Raw genomic sequence first — 18,740 nt, 5'->3', positions numbered from 1 at the left:
ACAGGAAATAAAAGACGGGAGGTGGGGCATACAAATGTAAATAAATGCAAATATTTACGCTAAGAATTTACAGCACTACCAGTTTCTAAATAATGGCATCAAAGAGAAAACTGGTATGTATGTGTTAATCCTTTGGCCAGTTGTTAGATGCAATGAACTTACAGGCTTCCATAAAAGAAATACATGATATGCTAACCTGGTGAAAGTACAGACATATCCATTTTGGGTAAACAGGCCAGCTGATTGTACTAGACTGGTGTGTCTGAATGTCTGGGAGTCTTGAGAAGACTTATCAATGCATGTCACTTGTAATGATGAATGAGTGAGTACTGTATGCACACATGCATGCATGTTACACCATAAGATGAAATCATTCTTTACTTGCAGTTAATCATCAATGCAACTGTGATGAAACACACATGAATCAGTTGTGATGATTATTATCCTTAATCAAATTCCATGCAAAGCTCCACCACTCTTCTCCCCACAATTCTCATGCTAAACTGTACCACTCATTTCCCCACAGATTTCCATGCTCAACTCAACACTCTCCTCCCGACAATGTGTATAAAAGCTACTCAAAAACAAAACAAAAAAGAAAAAAGAAAAAAAAAAAAAAATCATGTGATAGAAAATCCAGAAAAAGACCAAATTCATTGGAACAGCAATGGCCATTTTCTCGTCTGAAATCTGTTTTTAGAAGGCACACACACACACACACACACACACACACACACACACACACTATGTAGCAACAATATGAAATGCTAGAATGTATATAGATTCTGAATGAATGGGTCACACACAGGAGCGATACTTTTTTTCTTCAGTTCAGTTATTAAAAATCTGAGGGAGGTTTATGTCGCTGTGACAGCAGAAATGTCTCTGTGACAGCAGAAACTGACTTGACTTCAACTTCTTTCTGGTTCTGTGACAATTGAAAATCTTTGCACGACGAACAGGTTCAACTTTCGCGCTACTTATCAGTTGTCCGTTCTTTTTTTTAAAAATACTCTTTCGGTTCTTTAACTTTCATGGATTCAAACGCACTTTCAGTTTCAGCGGACAGAGTCGCCATGTTGCCTTATCCGGACGTCCCAAGGTGAAGGGGCTGAACTTTTCACTGACGTCCGGTTTTCTAATGAACAAGGTCTATAGACAATTCATAAAAAAATAAAAAATAAAAATGTTTTTTTTAATAGTTTTCTTAAAACAGTAACTTCTGCTTGGGACAGGAGTTATACTGAATGCATGAATGTGCCAGGAGTAGCAAAATTATGCCATGTAATAAGGCATTAATCTGAAAATGCTGTGGGACATTAAAAAATAAAACACCCGAAAAAACAAAAAACAAACAAAAAAAACAACAACAGATCTCACTCATCCAAAACATTAAATTCTAAATACAACTCAAGGCATAGGAAGTCTGCTGTATTTTAGTGTTTTTTTTTAGTCACCACTCACCAGACAGTGGACCAGATCCATAAATGTAAGCATTTCGGCGTTTCAAGAGTCATGTCCGCCCCACACTACCGTCACGCTCTAAGAATGACTTGGGAAACCCAGCGGGAAATGGTGCCTGCAGCAATCATGTCTTTCTTGTAATTCTGAGAACGACTGTGGCAAGACCTATCCAAATAGTATCTGAGGCACCGAACTGGGCAGAGATGCCTATCCTCATCATCTTGGGCTAAGATATCAGACAAGGGTCTGATCTTCAGAAAGGGGGAAGGAACCTCAGGGTCTTGGTTCTCAGCTATGGAACCATCTCTGTGGAAGGCCAGGTCTTGAGGCATTCACTAAGACCATATATCTTACTTCTACACGGCCCATGGCCAGCAACAGAAAGAAAATGGTCTTAAGGGTGAGTAAGTCAAATGGAATGGTACCCAAAGGCTCGAAGGGTTGCTTTCGAATGAAATCAAGCACCAGGAACAAGTCCCACAGGGGCACTCTCCTAGGGTTTCTAGATTCCTTAAGAGAGGTGCCCCTACTGACCTCTCTGAGAAAGAAATCTGCTTGAAAGGTAGGTCCACCTAGCTGTCTGATTGTAGTACAGATAGTTGACCTGTATCCACAGATCTAGCTGACAGGTTGAGACCAGGGGAGCAGCGAGTTGAGTTAGAGATTGAGTTAATGCCGCTATTTGCTGTTTGGGTTCTGTTCATTCTAAAGTTATAGAAAACACTCCATAAAAACCACTCCATGTGGCTCTGCTATTGGTATGAAGAGAGAGTGTGAGTGAGTGTGTGCAATCCTCTTCCTCTCTGTTCCTCTGGAAGCCCCAGCGTATAAAACATCAAGTAAAAGCATATGCATACATGTATACATTATGATACATCAAAATGGTCTTTTGTGTTGAGTGCATGTGGTAAATAAACAAATCTGTTAAAAAAGCAACAACAACCAACAACTGTATAACATCAAGTTTTCACCATGCATGTCAAAAAACAAAACAAAAACTGGGGGAGGGGAGGGGGAGGGGGGGGCGGAGACACCAATCCAGATTCTTGACCATACATATTATTTCAACATATCATTACAATGATCAGCTGTCCAAACAGCAGACTTACCGACATCCCTGTTATCACAATTGGTATTGGTCAAGTGCAGCTGCGGGAGGACTCCATTGGGACCAAAACATTCTGCCTCACATTTCCATGATCCACTATCATCAGTTCCAGCAGTGAAGGTGTACTGGAGAATGTAGTAGGTGGCATTGCCTGTCTCACAGCTACATTCACTGGGTGACCCACTGCATGTGTTGATGGAAACACTAGATAAGGTGCACCTTGTAGAAGTGGAACCAGATGTAGTTACATGGATGGTGGCGGTATCAGGGTGAGCCACACATTTAGATGGGAAAACTACTTTGGGCACGTAACACTTCAGGGTGATAGAGGACCCCACTACCCAGTCTTCTGAAGGGCAGTCCAGGTGTTGACTCACAGCAAATCCTGAAACAGTGATATTTAGAATGACATTATATACCTCAGTAAGTGTAAGTCTCATAACAACAATTTTGCTTTCAAACATGTGGCAGATCTATCTATATATCACTTTCCTCAAGACAGAAACTGGCAGAGTTCTTGACAGGTTAATATTATTAATAGCTTCCAGAGAGGTTGGTTGATGAAAACAAACGGAAATTAAATTATGCAGTTCAGAACTGAACAAAAACATACACAGCAAAAAACTGTCCAAACGAAAGTCTTCATTTTAATTGCAATTCCAGGAATGTTTGGCCAGAGCTTTGAAAGTCTTTAAGAACTGCACAATTACTCTCTTTATCCAGTGACCACCCGTCAGACTCTAACCATCTGCTAGACGAAGAGAGTATCTGATGATCGGTATCAGAAGCGTAACCGTAAATTTCGAAAACACAACATGCTTGTCTTGAAAATATGAATGGATAATAAATTATTTCACTGAGGGCAGCTTCTGATTTATGTCTGGGTATGTAGGTATCACGGCATATCATATATTCTGTTTTGAACTTCTATAAATTGTGTAATACATGATAGTATTTGGTATTGGTCACTATTCGGGGTACCCCCACATCATATGTTTTCTCTTGAAATTAAGGCTTTTGAAAAATAAAAATAAAATAAAATGTTTCCAATAACATTAAAGAAATGCCAGTATCAAGAAAAAACATGCATGGACATCTAGATTTTAAGCAATGTTGCTCAAATGATGAAAATCAGTCAAAAAATGGCGACTGAAAATGGGACTGGCAAACGTGGTCTCCAACATCAGCCTGTTACAAAGCTTGAATTAAGTTTAAACAAGAAATTTTATCATCTATCATAAGAAAACTTATTTCTTAACATTATCCTGCACAAGTGCGTCATCATTAGTTGTTGTTGTTTTTTTGTTTTTTGTTTTTTTTAATTCTTGTTTGGACACAAAATTGAAGCCATAAGCACGTTATATGTAGTGTCACAAAATCTGACGAACAACTCTGATCTTCTGCATTGCTTGTAGATTCCATCAGCTGAAGATGGCGTGGTGAATGTATGTAATCCATTGGAATAATGGACATAAGAGCATGAAATTGTCTAAAATAGCTCAAATGTTTCCCAAATGTGGAGTTTAAATTTTCGTGTCGCAAGCGTTGTAATGCAGGTAACACTTCAAATCTGAAAAGCCAAAAATCAACATTTGGTGGAAGTCTACTTTGGGAAACACCTACTATATCTAGCTACCAAACTGCATAAACTAGTGACGTTTCATGCGGAAATTCCCTACAGGAAGTGAGAAAAGCTCAAAACACGATGTCGTGTCACACTTCCTTCATTGACGTAACATGGTTAATGTTTTGAAGTTTCAACGCCACCTCTCGCATAAAATCCATGTATTTCATCAGTTGACGGTGAACATCGGCACCTAAGTAAAAAAAAAAAAAAAAAAAGTTTATTGATCATTATTATTTTTATTGTATTTCTCTTTTTGCCACAACAGATTTCTCTGCGTGAAATTCGGTATACTCTCCCTAGGGAGAGCGTGTCGCAACACTACAGCGCCACCTATTTTCTTACTTACATTTTTTTCCTGCATGCAGTCTCATTTGTTTTTCCTACTGAAATGGATTTTTCTACAGAACTCCTCCTTTTGGTGTCACATACTGTACCATGTCAAAGTGATGCAGAATTTCAAGCAAATGGAGGAGGGCAATGCCTACTGGTTCGAATGGGGAACCCTTGTAACCAAGACGGCAGTGTTGGCTGGAAAAAAGGAAACCCCTTGGAACCGTCAGCCCTGGTCATACGGAAATCCCTGAGGCAGAAGTTGCTAAAGGGATTCTCAGACCGCCAGAAGGCTGCTTCCAAGACATACTGCAGTGGCACCAAGTGCTGGAAAGCAGCTGAAGTGGCTATGGCCTGCACTTCGTTTGCTCTGGGATTAAGACAGCTGATATCCCTGTGAGCATGAGAGTAGGCTCTAAGAATGACTTGGGTAACCCAGAGGGAAATGATGCCTGCAGCAATGTCTTTCTTGTGATTCTCACTGAGGGAGATAAGAAGAACGCCTGTGGCGAGACCTATCCCAATAGTATTTGAGGCACCTAACAGGGCAGAGATGCCTATCCTCATCATCTTGGGCAAGAATATCAAAGGTCTGACCCTCAGAGAGAGGGAAGGGACCTCCGGGTCTTGGTTCTTAGCCAGGAACTCTGGAGGGAAACGGAGGGTGATTGAACCATCTCTGTGGAAGGCCAGATCTTGTGGCATTCCACTAAGACCATGTATCTCCCTTCCATGGCGGCCTGTGGCCAGCAACAGAAGGAAAGTGGTCTTGAGGGTGTACTTAGTAAGTCGAAAGGACTAGTTCCCAAAGGCTCGAATGGTTGCTCTCGAATGAAAGCAAGCACCATGAACAAGTCCCACAGGGGCACTCTTGTGGGGTTTATAGATTCCTTCAGAGAGACGCCCCTAGTCACCTCTCTGAGACGGAAATCCACTTAAAAGGAAGGACCACCTAGCTGTCTGACGGTGCTACAGATGACAGACCTGTACCCTCGCAGAGAATTAGCAGACAGGTTGAGAACCAAGGAACAGTGAGCCAGAAAGTTGGCCAGCTGCATGCTTGTAGGGTTAGTTGGGGGAACGTCCTGAGCCATACACCACCGCAACCATTTCTTCCAGATAAGTCAGTCCCTGCCCTCCTTGCTTTGGAGACTATGGAGAGGAGGTCAGAGGAGGCGCCCCCCTCAGTAAACGCCTCTGGCACAGAGGCCGACTGAGGCGTCGAAGATTTCATTGGTGGAGCTGACAGTTCCGACCGCACAGCAGCCACGTGTGCAGGTGGAGCAGCTGACGATTGGAATGAGGGATTCCCGAACGAGGCTGCCTCAGCAGATGATGTTTGGTTTCGAGTTCCAGAGGTGGAATGTGTGTCAGGACTGGAGGTCCAGATACCAGGGCTGAGCCGCCCATTTCGGTACAATAATAATAATAAGCAGTCTTGCTTTCCGGATCACTTTGGATTGAACTGGAAAAGGAGGAAACGCATAGGCAATCAGATTGCTGCAGTTTAGAGACAGCATCCACTGCCCACGCTTCCGGGTCGGCGACTGGTGAGACATTACTGGGGAGTCTCTTGTTGAACTTTGTGGCAAAGAGGTCCACCATCGGCTGAAACCATTGCTCCCACACCCCCTGAAGGGTGTCCTTGTCCAGGGTCCACTCTGTGTGGATGACACTCTCGGCACTGCTGAGTGCATCTGCCAAGATGTTGGCTTTTCCTGCTATGTGTCTTGCTGAAAGTGCAATGCCCTTGCTGTGGCACCAACAGAGGAGAGCCTCTGTCCACAGGGAGAGGTCTGCTGAATGCGCTCCCCCACAACCTCCCTTTGTTCACATAACATGCGACCGTCGTGTTGTCCGTGAACAAGCGGATGGTCTTGCTAGTGGCCTCCCCAGTGAACTGCTTCCAGTTCCAAAACACTGATGTGGCATAGGCGCTCCTCCAGGGACCAAGTCCCTGCTGCAAGGAGTGAGTCCATGTGGGCTTCCCAGCCCAGGGAGGAGGCATCTGTGAAGAGTGCCACTTGAAGTGTAGGTGGGGCTATAGGCACCCCCTGTGTCCAAAGAGGGGTTGCTAACCACTCTGATGTCACCTTGAGGAACCACTCACCCAGACATATCTGGGTATCCCATGGTTGGGTTCTCTGGGACTACCGTAACCTCAGTGCCCTCCAAAGAGGGCGCTTGAGAACCCTGCCAAGGGGGATGAGGGGTGCCATGGACTCCATCATGCCCAGAAGAGATGAAAGTGTCCATCATGCCCAGGAGAGATGAAAGTGTCCACGCTGTTGCCGACAGAGAGACTATCATGGATTGCGTGTCGAATCTCATCCCTAAGAAGTCGAAGGACTGACATGGGGACAGATCGCATTTCTCCTGGTTCGTGAGGAAGCCCTGTTGGCAGCAAAGGTCTAGAAGTCTCACTGTATGCCTCTGACACAGGGCCTGCAACTGGGCCAGATGAGCCAGTCATCCAGGCACACACAGAGATGAATGGATCCCAACCAGATGATGGACACCAATTCCCGCACCACCTTGGTAAACAGGAAAGAGGAAAGGGACAGACCAAATGGGAGGGCAGAGAACTGGAACGACTTGTCCCTCCACATGAACCTTAGGTACCGCCAGGACACCGGATGAACTGAGGATATGAAAATAAGATCGGTAGAGGTAGCCCAATCACCCTGTTGAATGGACTCTTGAATCTGTGCCTATGTGTCTTAAATTTGATTTTGGGGAGGAATTTGTTGAGGGGTGATAAGTCCAAGACTGGTCTCCATCCACCCGAGACCTTTGGAATCACGAACAACCGGCCATAAAAACTGGCCCGGGTCCAAGAGTTGAAATATCACCCCTATGAGGAGTAGGTGCAATATCTCTAAGACACTCTCCTGCTCGACAGAGCTGGACACATAAGGAGGAGGAGTGGGTCTTAGAGGAGGGCGGTCCTCTGCCCAAGGCAGCATGAACCCCGACTCTAGCACCAACACAATCCAGTCGTTGAGTCCCAGAGCATGCCACTGATGTGCGTGGCGGGACAGGTTTCCTACTTGGAGGGGCTGGACAACTGGAAACGCTGAATCAAAGCCCAGTTATTGGGGATGCTGCCTTCTGGCTTTGGGAATGGCTGGTCGGCTTTAACAGACATGAGGTGGTTTTTCCTCTGCCATTGATTCTGTGCATGCTGCTTCGACTTAGGTGCCCTGGTGGCTGGTCTCTTCAATGGCACCGAACCCTGACAACCCTGGGAGGTGTGGGCAAAATATGAAGCCACCTCCCTGCTTGTCTCTGCCCTGTGGCTGACGAAATGGGGTGCATACTGGCCAAAGAGGGAGTGTTGCTGTGATGGGATGGTCCGCAAGGCAGCCCTCTCCTCCAATGGAATGTTGGAGAGGTGGAGAACGGCATCACGCCGAGCCAGCACAGTGCTGAAGTGAAGGCTGGTAGCTGTGTCTGCGGCCGCTGTGAGACCAGAGGCTACCCTACTGCCAAAAGTGTTTAATCTCTGGTCGGTGAAGAGGCCTGGCAGGACAGAGGAAGGCAATCCCATGTCCTGATGAACAAGACGATGTTCCGACAGCTCAATGGCCCTGTAGAGGAAAGCATCAAAAAGGTATAAGCCGTGGAAACCTCAGGGAGGCAGCAGTGGGCCAATCTGTTCCACTCTGCTTATGTTTTAAAGGATAGATTACCTGAAGAGGGGAAGGTGCTGCGCTGCAAGACCAACATCCTGTCCTGCGTGAAGGGCTCCGCTTCCATGTAGGCAGAGTGGTCTTGTGTGTACAAGACTTATTAAGCCATTCCTGCACCACTTCTGGCACTGAGTCGTCTGGTGGTTCTGGAGCTTGAGTCACATTGCCTAAGGAGGGCCAAGGGTGACTATGTAGCTTGACGGAACAACTCAGCATGTGTGACCCAATTGGGGAGGGTCAGTTCCAGCTCAGCTAAGTCCGAGTTTGGTTCAGGCTGGTCCCTAGGGAGGCGTGGGCTCAGTCTGTCACCCTGGGATGGGGGTGAAGAGTGCTCATCCGTTTGATTGTCCTCCTCCGAAGACAAGAGGCTCCCACTCTTGCTCCCAGTCCATCCCCTGCTGGGTGCCATCCCAAGTGGATGTACCCGCTGAGGCGTCCTGTGAGCTGTGGTCAGCCCAGCACGATGAGCTGGGACGATCCCAAGCGGGGACCATGGTAGCAGCTGTTAATTCCTTGACGCCTGAAGAGGACGGGGAGTGCGTGGACCTTAGGTCCAACCACGCTTGGGATGGCGGGTGTCACACCCTCGCATTGAGGGCATCCCTGGATGCAAGAGTGACCCGTGAGTGCTGTGAATGGACAAACACCCACTCATCACCTTGTAGGACTGAGGGGGGGCAGTGGGGGCGGGTTGGGAGGGGGGGGGGGGGGGGGGCGCGGGGGGGCGGACTGCAGGCTCCCCCGCCATCAGTTCTGAAAAGGAGGCCATTGTGACCATGGAGGTCACGTGTGGGGTGACAGAGGCCCAGTTTGTGGACTGAGTGACAATACTGACTGAGGAGTTCAACCTAACTGACAAGTAGTCAATCCCACTTGTCAAGGCTGTATGTGTCACCCTGTGAGATGTGCTGGGTTGGATCCGGGGGGAGAGGATGAGGGGTTGGCCGCTGGTCCTCCCAGCAACCCAGCATGCAGCATAGGTGCGCCCCAGTGTAGGTAGAATGGGGGAAACCACAAGTTTGCGCCAGCCATCCTGTGATGCTTTTCTGACTCAAAAAGTGGCAAGACCAACAAGAAACAGAATAGGTCAAAGACCTACCATTGTAGATCTAGTAATGGTGACCAATACCAGGTTGGTAAGTAAAATCAAACACCTAGATCCTCCAGGAAAGAGTGACCATGATATTCTGGTTTTCCAGTTCCATATTTGAATGGTGACGTTAAAAGCAGAAATTAAGTATAAATTTGACCTAAAAAGGGGAAATTATAGTAAAATAAGAGAAACACTAAATAAAATGGATTGGACGTACATGGATGAACAAAATGTTAATAAGTGCTGGAATAATTTAAAGACACTAATACATAAATATATGGATAAATGTATACCTAAAATTACAGGTAGACATGAAAAGAAAGTAAAACCCTTATGGATGAACAGAAAAATAATGAGAAGCATCAAAAGAAATATAAACTATATAAGAGTTTCTTCAGAACAAAAACAGGTTACTCCTATTCATGTTATGTAACAGAAAGGAATAAGTGCTGTAAGTTCATTACAAAAGATAAAAAAGAGTATGAAAGAAACATAGCAAAAAACTGTAAATATAGCCCAAGAATGTTTTGTAAGTATGTACAGGAAAGAACTAAGCTAAGAATGGGAATATGAGTACTGAAAAAAGAAAATGGCAGTTTAGCAGAAACAGATAGGGAAAAAGCAGAAACTTTTCATAATTTCTTTGCAAATGTTTTTTTTTACGAAAGAGACTGTTACAAATTTACCTTACCTTGGAGAAAGCTCCAGATCAGGAAATATTAATGTATGTGATCTAAGGGTCACCCCTATGGCAGTGGAAAATAAATTAAAAGCTTTAGACCCATATAAAGCACAAGGACCAGACCAAATACCTTCAAGGCTCCTGAAAGAATTGAGCAAAGAGTTGGCTATTCCACTGAGCATCATCTATAAGTCACTTGAAAGTGCTTCCATATAAAATGACTGGAAGATGGCTAAGGTAACAGCTGTTTACAAGAAAGGGTCAAAACAAGAACCAGGTAATCATAGACCAGTGAACCTAACATGTATAGTGTGTAAGATTTTAGAATATTTTATTAGAGATGCAATGATTTCGCATATGAAAATAAATAACCTTTATGTAGAATGTCAGCGTGGCTTAGGACAGAATATATAATGCATAACACAACTATTAGAAGTTATGGAAGATCTGACGAAAATGACAGACAGAGGTAAATCTATTGACATAATTTATTTAGACTTCAAAAAAGCATTCGATTCTGTCCCACATGAAAGACTGTTATTAAAACGAGCCTCGTAAGGTATTACTGGTAACTTACTGAACTGGACAAGAAGCTTCTTAACAGGTAGAACACAATTAGTTAAGATAGAAGAAAAGTCAACTTATGCAAACATAATTAGTGGTGTTCCACAGGGCAGTATTCTTGGACCGGTACTTTTCACAATATATATAAATGACCTTCCTGATTGTATGCAAAATATGTGTAAGTGTTTTGCAGACGACACTAAAATTTATGGTGATGCACACAACAATCTCACATTACAAAATGATTTATATACACTACAAGAATTGTCTGACAAATGGAACCATTATTTTAATGTTTCAAAGTGTAAAGTAATGCACACAGGGAAAAAATAACAATTATCATATGAAAATATAAAATATGACACAGATTACTGAGAAATGTTATAGTGAGAAAGACCTAGGAATAATGTCTTACAAGAAACTATCCTTTGATACACATATTGATAATATTATACATAAAGCCAATCAAAAGTTTGGTGTAATTGAGAACCTTCAATTACTTAGATAAAGATATATTTCTCAATCTATATAAAGCATTAGTTAGATCGCCTGTAGAATATGGCAATATTGTGTTGCACCCATACCTTAAGAGATGATCTATAGCAATAGAAAGGGTCCAAAGAAGACCAATGAAATTATTAAAAGAATGCAAAAATATGAATCATAAACAAAGACTTACATACTGCTTTTGTCATTCCTGACCTAAAAACAGAAAAATTCTATTATCTAGGTAAGGGACATTCAATTTTTACAGCTGAATTGGTGGCCATCCTTATGGCTTTAAATTATCTTGTTGATATACCAATCACAGTAAGTAATATCCTATTTTGTGTTGATTCTCAATCTGTTTTAAAAAGTTTGCTCCTTTTTGAGAATAATCAAAGAGAAGATTTACTGTTAGAAATTAGGTATTTATTGCACTCCCTATTTGTGAAGGGTACAAATGTTGATTTTTGTTGGATGCCATATCCCACACTGGGTTCCCTTGTAATGACCTAGCAGACAGGGCAGCAAAAAGGGGAGCAAAGAATCATAATAATAATAATAATAATAATGGATACTTATATAGCACACTATCCAGAAATCTGCTCTAGGTGCTTACAAAAACGCTTTTGATAACATAAAACATTATATCTATGTTACATACACACACCCAAATGTGACCACACACACACACACACACACACACCAAACCCCCGCACACCCCCAACCCACACACTGATACATACATTTTTAAACATTAGGGATCAAATCCCTTTTTCACCCAAGGCAAATTTTGCGGAAAAAACTTAAAAAACCCACAAAAAAATTTATAAATGATGATTGTGGCCTGAAAAAGATTATTGCGAGGGAAAAAAGGGAAAATTTTGAACAATTTAAAAGTCAAATCAGAATGGAAAGGACAAAGTTGTTCCCCCTTTGCATTGAAAAAAAAAAGATTGTTTTAAAAAGTCTTTTTGACGTGAGGTAACCTAAAGTCATACAGAAAGACGGAGTGGGGGAAAAGCGGTAATAGATTGATAAATTTTCAGAAAGATATTGGCCAATCCCCTTTATGGAAAAGGCCCCGGGGTGCTTATATCATTCACAGAAACAAAAACCCCGGGGAAAAAACCCCCAAAAGAAAAAAGGTCAAATTTAGGCCCTGAAATATCTCGCATTCAATTCTTGGGTCTGTCCAACCTATTAAAAAAACCCCAAAAAAAATTGCATAAAAAAATTTGGAGAACCCAAAAGGACATACAAGTGTCCCTAGGTTTATGGTTTGGAGATATGGGGTAGATGTTCCCAAAAGCAGGTTTCCAAATTAAGTCTTTCTTTACTTACTTGGGGTTTCATTGGGTCTTAGGTTTATTCCTTAAGCCTTATTTCCAATCAGTTCCCCATCAAACCATCTTTGGGCTTTCAAAAGGGCCCCAGGAACCCCTGGCAGTTTTTACAAAAAAACCTCTATCAGGACCCCACTGTAAAAATTTGGTTTAAGGTGGACTTAACGTTCCCCCCCAGGGGGTGTCCACAAAGTCTTTTGATTTGCGTCCGCTTTTTTAACATTAGGCGTTTGGGTTTCATCCCTAAGGGTCTCTTGGGCGGAGCAGGTTTTCTTTGAAAAAAAAACTCTGTACATCGGCCCCCACAAGGCCCCTTTTGTGACTGTGTGGTGTCCCCCTTCCCAAGATGCGCCCGTGAATCCAATTTCCCCGGCAGGAGGATATGGGGCCTATTTCGGGAGGGAAAAGAAACTGTTCTGTTAAAAATTTCTGGCACATTTTAAATATTACCACACACCAACCCCAAATCTTTCCCATTAGCCTTCCCAAGGGGCTCTCCCCAACTCCCGTTAAAGGTACCGAATTGGGTTTTGGTTGGGGGTGGTGTGAAGGTTAGTCCCGGGAAAAATTTGTCCTTGTTTTTGGGTTGGTTGGTGGGGTTTGGGGGGCTGGTGGTAAACTTCTCCCGTTCCCAAAAGGGAAGTTTTGGGGTTGGGTTTTTTTGGGGGGGAGCCCTTTTAAAAAGGGTTTGTCTTCAAAAATTTTTTTTAATATTAATTTTTAATTTAAAAGGAATTTTTCAGAAAAAAATTTTTTCTTTAAAACAATAAATTAAAAAATTAAATCTCTTATTTCTTAATAAGTTTTTTTTCAAGGTAAAAAAAAGCAGGGCACTAACAAAAAAATGCAATTCACTTCTTTAGAACTGAAAACCAATTATTTTTTGGGTTTATTTTTGTCCTTATCAAACATGAGGGGGGGATATTGAAATACCAAAATCCAATTTTTGTTCAGTGCCATTTTTATTTCGTTTAAAAATTACTAATGTATGGGAAACCGACGAAAAATCTCCTGGTCGAACTTTACGTTTGTTTTTCATGAAACTTCCCCCTGAATCAATAATAAGTTGTTGAAACCTTTAAAAACCCGCCAAAACTTTTTTCCCCCGAATCCCCAAAAAAGGAAAAGATTGTTTAAAACGCAAACAAAATCGTTTCCCAACTTCGCCCTTATTCTAAACTTTAAACTTTTTTTGCTTTAAAAAGAAAGGGTTTTTTTCAATTCGCATTTTTGCCAATATTTTAAAACATTTGATATAAAAAAATTTCAAAAATGGGGGCCTAGTTCACCCAAAAAAAGTTTGATTCGCGTCACCAAAAAAAAACGGGCAATGCAAATGACTTTTTTTGCAAAACTTTTCCCAGTCCCCAGATTTTTTGAAAACAAAAAAACGTTTTTTTTTTTTTTTTTTTTTTTTTATTAGCAATGCTGACAGCAAAGCTGAAAAGTTGTTGGGAAAAAACCCCAAGGTATTATATGTTTAATACAGTTATAAAAATTTTCGCCCAAACCCCCACTTCCAAAAAACCCCCCCACAAAAACCCAAAAAAATTTTTTTTACCCAATTTACTTTTGCTGAAATTAGTTTTGCAGCATGTAAAAAAGTTAAGGTTGTCTCTGTTAAAAAAGTTTTTATACGCAAAAAACACGGGGCATCAGCAAAAGAGAAAACCAACTCAATGAAATAAAATTTGACCCTTTTGCTAATTTTTAAGCTATTCATTAAAAAAAGGAAAACAAAAAGGGAAAACATCCCCCCAATAAATTTCAAACTGATAATTTTTCCCCTTATTCACCCCGACTTCATATCATCTTTTCAAACCCAAAACAAAGGTTCCAGTTCCCCTTTTAAAAAAAAGGCCAAAAAAAGTTTTTTCTAGAAAAGGGGTCGAAAACCCTTTTTTCTCCCCAAAAAAAACAAACACCAAAAAAATTTTTTTTTTTTTTTTTCCCCTTTCTTCAAAACTGTTTTTTTACTGGGTGGCCTTTATGTAAATTTGGTTGTTTAAATTTTTAAAAACAGCCCTTGTTTTCTCCAATTTTTGTTATTCGGGGGGTTTTCCACTCTTGGCCCATTGGGTTTAATAATGGATGAAAAAATCTACTTATTTCTTAAAGAAATGTTTAATTGTTAATATTTCTTTTTTTTTTTTTTCCCCTTTTTTAAACAATGGGTTAAATTAAAGATTCTGTCCGATTCAGATAATTCCCTTAAACAAAAATTAAACCTTAAAAAAAAGCGTCTCTACAAATTTTTTTGAAAAAAATCAAAAATCATCCCCGGGCCCCAAAAGGATTTACATTTTTTAATTTTCTAAAATTTTTTTAAAAAAAATCTAATATAGGTCATTTTATAATTTTTGTTATATTTTCTAATTCATTTTTAGTTACTTCCCCCTCTCACCATTGATTTCTAAACCCTTTTTTAAATGTTGAAACCTTTGAAAGAAAAATTCTTTAAATTTTTTATTTCCCTTTAAATAAATATTTTTAAATTGACGTGTCCCAAAATCCTTTTGCTTTTAAACCCCAAATTTATTCTTTATACTGGGTTTTATATTTTATTTTCCTTTTTCCTTTATTTATTTATTTTTTTAAACCGTCCCTTTGAAAAAAAACAAAAATGCATCTTCTTTTTTTCAAATGTTCTCCCACAAAACCTAACAAACGCGTACCCAGGTTTTTTCTTTTCCCCCTTTTTTCATTCAAAACAAACCAAAATTTTTTTGTGTTTTTTTTTTTTAAATTTTTAAAATATACGTTTTTTTTCATTGTTCGCTTTTCTTTAACATCGAAAAAAACTTGTCTAATTTCTTTTATTATAGCGCGTAAAAAAAGATCTTTCAAGAAATTTTCTGATTTCCTTACTCCCATAAAAAAAAATATTCTGCATTTTTAAATTCAAAAATTTTAAAAAATGAAACTTTCAATCCCAAACAGAACATATAAATATTTTTTTTTTTTTTCTCAATATATTAATACAAAAAGGTAGGTGGTCAGATTCAATTCTTTCTAATACCTGTAATTTTACATTCTGTGATGACGAATGAAAAGATTTACAGATGCTAAAAAATAATCATTCACACTTGTACAAAAATCAGAAACATATGTGAAACGACCTTCTAGGTCACCATTACATACGCCGTTGAGAATGGTCCAGTCCCAAATACAGTGCACATGTTAAGTAATTTTTTTTTTTCATATGAATTTAATACCTTGTCTGTTTATTAAACACTGGCATTTTTATGACAAACATATAATTCACGTTTTTTTCACGGAAGAATTCTAAAAGAAACAAGCACATTTATAGATTCACATTTTTTACAATCTCAAGAAGGAAACCCACGAAAGACCTGGGAAATATTTAAGGTTAGATACAAGTCATTTTGCATAAGCTATTCAAAAACCGCCAAAAATCGATCTCCCAATAAACACGTCAAAATCAAAATGCTAAACGAAATAGAACAAAAACTACATCAGAACATTCATGATAAAGATATGTTAATGAAAGCTGGGCAACTAAGAAAAGAAATAGAACTACAAGAATTAAACGAAGAAGGAGGTGCTCAGATCCGCTAAAGAGCCAAATGGAGAGAAGATGGTGAAAAAAACACAAAATATTTTCTCCGCCTTGAAAAGATCAAAGGAGCTGCGAACATTATGACATCTCTACGCATAGACGAAAACATGACGGACAATTCACAGAAAATAATGAACCAGATCGAGAAATTTTACACAAACCTGTACAAGAAGGACATATTCATAGGAAGAGAAAGACATATAAAAGACCATTTCCTGAATAATGAAGATTATCCAGTACTTACAGAAGAAGAAAAAGACCAATGTGACAAAGAAATAACTTTGGACGAGCTGACACTATCCATTACTAATTTAAACAAAGACTCTGCACCCAGTAGCAATGGCTTGACACCAGCATTCTACAAAACGTTCTGGGACAAATTAAAAATGCCATTCCATCGTTGTATTACAGATGCACTTAAGAAAGGAGAACTACCTTCTTCAATGAAAAAAGGAATCATAACTTTAATACACAAAGGCAATGACTTGGACGGAAATAACCTCGCAAATTATAGACCAATTACTCTTACAAACACAGACTACAAGATATTTACGAAAGCGCTGGCCATGAGACTCCAAAATGTACTCAAATCAGTTCTAAATGAAGATCAAGTAGGATTCATAAAAGGTAGAAACATTGCAGTCCATTTGAGATTTTTCGATGATCTCACAAAATACCTGAACACAACCAATCAACCAGGGACTCTCATCGCCCTTGATTTCTCCAAGGCTTTTGATACATTATCAAAAAATGTATCATCGAAGCCTTAGATATATTTAACTTTGGCCCAAGGTTCACAAATTGTGTTTTGACCATAATGAACAAGACACAAAGCTGTGTTCATAATGGTGGATGGTTGTCTGATTGGTTTCTAACAGAAAGAGGGATCAGACAGGGATGCCCCCTCAGCCCTCTTCTTTTTGGACTTGCAGTAGAAATACTGGCGATTCGAATTAGAAGTAATAAAGATATTCAAGGGATTGACCTAACTCTGCTCGACGATGTGTGCAACCATAGCAACAACTCTAAAATAACACAGTTTGCAGATGATACAACATTAACCCTTAAAAGTGAACAAGATATTCAATTAGCTACATATATTGTAACACAGTTCGAGGAATATTCAGGTCTGACGTTAAATAAAAAATAAATCTGAGGGCATGTGGCTAGGGTCAAGAAAACATGAAACAGGTAAAATAAATGGCATTACCATGGGATCTGACAGACTGAAACGTATGGGAATATATTTCTCAGCAGAAATAGAAATATTGGAAATTGAAGAAAACTGTAAATCCAGAGTTGAAAAAATAACTAAGGTGATAAAACAATGGGAACGCAGAAACCCCTCTCTATATGGTAAAGTAATTCTGGCAAAAACTTTTCTACTGTCACAATTCTCTCACGTCCGACAGGTAGCGTCTGTACCAGTTAAAGTTCTGAACACCATTAACACATTAATGTACAGATTTCTTTGGAAAAAAAGTTAAAAAAAAAAAAAAAAAAAAAAAAATGAAAAAATAAAAAGAGACGTTCTCAGCCTCGACAAAGAAGATGGTGGTTTAAACATGATCAACATTGAACACCAGGAGCAAATGTTCTTGGTGAAATGGGCAACCAGACTCCTTAAAGAGACAAAATCTCACTGGAGCATTTTGGCGAGACACAACATGTCCCCCTTTCAAGATAGTCATAGCAGTTTCAAGTGTAACGTTTCACCCAAATTAATTTAAAAACTGGAAAAAGTGCAGTCAGTCTTTTGGAGAGATGTAATAAAAACGGTGGCCAACTTTAACTAAGACAGACCGATAGAAAACATAAAAAACAGAACCGTTATGGAATAACAGAAATATGAAATACAAAGGAAATGCGCTACACTTTCCCAAGTGGAGTAAAGGCGGCATCCGTGTTGTGCACGACCTTTGGCAGCACGGAAATATAATGACGTATGAAGAAATAGTGCGTAAATTAGGCGCTGACCCTGGCCTTCTTTTTGAATACAATGCCATAATAAACTCAATCCCACAAACATGGAAACTCCATCTAGCTAATGATGTCCACAACGATGAAAATCCAAACGACATTGCAACAAAAGAGGGGAACCTCAATACCTTGTCAAATAAGCAGATCAGGAAAACATTCGCCCGAAAACAAAACCATGAAATATGTGCAGCTCAGTTTTGGAAACGTAAGCTAGACATCAATATAAGCGACTACTTCAATTTAGCATATGAATGTACGAAAGAATCACGACTGAGGTTACTTCACTTCAAATTCATACACAATATTTACCCAACGAATATTCTGCTTGCTAAAATGGGTGTAAGGGACACAATTAGATGTAACTCCTGCCCCAAACTTTCCTCCTTTTGGAAACATGTGTAACAACTCATTCTCACAAGTTACGATACGCTGATTCCCATGGATGAAAAAGTAGCTCTGTTTGGTACAACAAAAATGGACATTCCAACTGATGAAAAACGAAAGGAAATCAATACAATATTGTTAATCGCAAAACTGTCCATCTCCAAATTTAAATACGGCAAGTGCAAAAATCTTGACCTTATCTTTGAATCAGAACTCAGCCTACGTAACCTATGATCAGTATCCGTTAAAATACCAGAACACTGAGTCAGGCCCACAAAAATCCCGAGGGTAGTATTCAGTGTGCACATACATATTATTGTACTTAGGTGTAGAGCTTGTGGAGAGGGAGGGGATTGAGTGAGTAAAGGAGACACACACAGAGAGTGAAAGGGGGTGTGTGTATGTAT

At 40.2% G+C, this 18,740-nt stretch overlaps 1 protein-coding gene and 1 long non-coding RNA gene across 3 annotated transcripts in view; both read right to left on the bottom strand.

Moving 5' to 3' along the window:
• Nucleotides 1–2,624, bottom strand: part of LOC143277494 (uncharacterized) — a 297,802-nt gene extending 295,178 nt beyond the window's left edge. Inside the window, exon 1 of the long non-coding RNA XR_013053744.1 lies at nt 2,574–2,624. This is a non-coding gene — a long non-coding RNA (uncharacterized LOC143277494). The remainder of the gene's footprint in view (nt 1–2,573) is intronic.
• Nucleotides 1–18,740, bottom strand: part of LOC143277491 (uncharacterized) — a 534,532-nt gene that overhangs the window by 502,734 nt on the left and 13,058 nt on the right. The window lies entirely within an intron of this gene.

Source organism: Babylonia areolata, chromosome 34 (assembly GCF_041734735.1).
Source record: "Babylonia areolata isolate BAREFJ2019XMU chromosome 34, ASM4173473v1, whole genome shotgun sequence".
Taxonomy (NCBI): Eukaryota; Metazoa; Mollusca; class Gastropoda; order Neogastropoda; family Buccinidae; genus Babylonia; species Babylonia areolata.
This window is presented reverse-complemented; position numbering and strand designations above follow the sequence as displayed.